This window comes from Phyllobates terribilis, unplaced genomic scaffold (genome assembly GCF_046119375.1).
Source record: "Phyllobates terribilis strain yellow unplaced genomic scaffold, ASM4611937v1 Scaffold_11__3_contigs__length_659146591, whole genome shotgun sequence".
NCBI lineage: Eukaryota > Metazoa > Chordata > Amphibia > Anura > Dendrobatidae > Phyllobates > Phyllobates terribilis.
Window position 1 is genome coordinate 571,779,535 of NW_027362771.1, and position 2,500 is coordinate 571,782,034.

General features: G+C 41.0%; 1 non-coding gene across 1 annotated transcript; it reads right to left on the minus strand.

The window, feature by feature from the left end:
• Positions 1-1,543: 1,543 nt before the first annotated feature.
• Positions 1,544-1,616, minus strand: TRNAM-CAU (transfer RNA methionine (anticodon CAU)). Its single transcript has one exon. It is a non-coding gene; the product is annotated as a tRNA-Met (tRNA).
• Positions 1,617-2,500: the final 884 nt, after the last annotated feature.

Consider the following 2,500-nt stretch of genomic DNA (forward strand, 5'->3'; position numbering starts at 1 on the left):
TTTCCCATATGGTCTAGCGGTTAGGATTCCTGGCTCTCACCCAGGTGGCCTGGGTTCGACTCCCGGTATGGGAATGCATCTTTATCTTAGCTACTGCCACCATTCAAAGACTGACACGTGTTTTTCAATCAAAAATGTTTCTGGTAGATTTTCACTTTGCAACAAAAATACTTAACATTGGCGATGCATTATGACTTTTGCAAAAGATTTCCTTTTGTTTCATAGCTTAAGCCTTTTTCAACTACACAGTTTTACACAAAAGTGTCAAGGGACTCAACAAGCCATGTGTCCTGTCTGTCATTAGGGCTCCCATGTTCTTTCTAATCGGAAACAGTTTAGAACTGAATTGGAAAGTTCAGAGTTAGTGACAAAATCTCTTGAGAAAAGGAGGATGCCACGTGTGAGCAAAAAACTCATGATCTTCAAATTATTCAACTGACGTGCCAAAAACCTTGACCATGTAGCGTGTTTCAGCTCTTGTAATGTTGATGTTTTGTATTCAAAGCAAAACACTCTTTTTTTTTTTTTTTTTTTTTTTTTTTACACCTGTCTTGCTGTTTACTGTACTGCTTACACCATGTGGAGAAAGACTTAGTTAGTATTCCTGGTTGACTGGTTCGATTCCTGCTATGGGAGAGACTTTTTTTTGGGGACTAGTGTCCACATTCCAAAGCCAACACGTGCCTTGCAGACAGAATCAGTTTAGGTTGGAACTGCTCTTTGCAGCCAAAAATGCAGACCACCAGGTTTTTTGGATATTTATTTGCACAAAAGCTTATTTGATGTCATATCTCAAACCATTCATATCTCTCACTTTTAATTCCTGGGTGTTAAGGGACTCAACAAGCCTTTATCCCTGTTTGTCATTGGAGCTCCCCTTCCATCAATTGGTGATGTTTTGCTACTGAATGGAAAAGAGCTGTGACTCTCTAGCCAAGATGGTGGCAAAATCAGTTAAGGAAACACGGTACCAGTGCCCCATGTGAGAATCGAACTCATGACCTTCAGATTACGAGACTGACGCGCTACCTGCTGCGCTAACGAGGCAAAATGCACGTAATAATCTGCGGAAGTTGCTTGTGCAAAGCAGTACACCTCTTTTTTTTCATATTGTAAGTGAGCTGGCAGTACATCTTCTCCCATATGGTCTAGCGGTTAGGATTCCTGGTTTTCACCCAGGCGGCCCGGGTTCGACTACTGGTATGGGAACGCATCCTTTTCTGCACCGCTGCCAACATTCAAAAACTGACGCGTGTTTTTTAGTCAAACGTATTTCAAGTAGGATTTGTTTTTTTCAGGCAAAAATGCTGAACGCCCGCGTTTTGGCACTTCATTCTGACCCTTCACACAAGATTCAATTTGGATTCGTAGCTCAACTCATTCTCAACCACCCCTTTTTACACTAAAGTGTCAAGGGACTCAACAACTCATGGGTCCGGTAAGTTATTTGGATTCCCATTTCCTTTCTAATGGAAAAAGTTGTAGAATTGAATGGAAAAGTTCTAAGTTGGTGACAAAATCTCTCGAGAAAAGGAGGGAACAGTGCCCCGTGTGAGGCTCGAACTCACGACCTTCAGATTATGAGACTGACGCGCTACCTACTGCGCTAACGAGGCAAGCTGTACCTGCAGATCTGCAGAAGTTTATTGTGCATAGCAGAAAACTTTTTTTTTTCATAATGTCACTGAGACATTAGTGCATCTTTTCCCATATGGTCTAGCGGTTAGGATTCCTGGCTCTCACCCAGGTGGCCTGGGTTCGACTCCCGGTATGGGAATGCATCTTTATCTTAGCTACTGCCACCATTCAAAGACTGACACGTGTTTTTCAATCAAAAATGTTTCTGGTAGATTTTCACTTTGCAACAAAAATACTTAACATTGGCGATGCATTATGACTTTTGCAAAAGATTTCCTTTTGTTTCATAGCTTAAGCCTTTTTCAACTACACAGTTTTACACAAAAGTGTCAAGGGACTCAACAAGCCATGTGTCCTGTCTGTCATTAGGGCTCCCATGTTCTTTCTAATCGGAAACAGTTTAGAACTGAATTGGAAAGTTCAGAGTTAGTGACAAAATCTCTTGAGAAAAGGAGGATGCCACGTGTGAGCAAAAAACTCATGATCTTCAAATTATTCAACTGACGTGCCAAAAACCTTGACCATGTAGCGTGTTTCAGCTCTTGTAATGTTGATGTTTTGTATTCAAAGCAAAACACTCTTTTTTTTTTTTTTTTTACACCTGTCTTGCTGTTTACTGTACTGCTTACACCATGTGGAGAAAGACTTAGTTAGTATTCCTGGTTGACTGGTTCGATTCCTGCTATGGGAGAGACTTTTTTTTGGGGACTAGTGTCCACATTCCAAAGCCAACACGTGCCTTGCAGACAGAATCAGTTTAGGTTGGAACTGCTCTTTGCAGCCAAAAATGCAGACCACCAGGTTTTTTGGATATTTATTTGCACAAAAGCTTATTTGATGTCATATCTCAAACCATTCATAT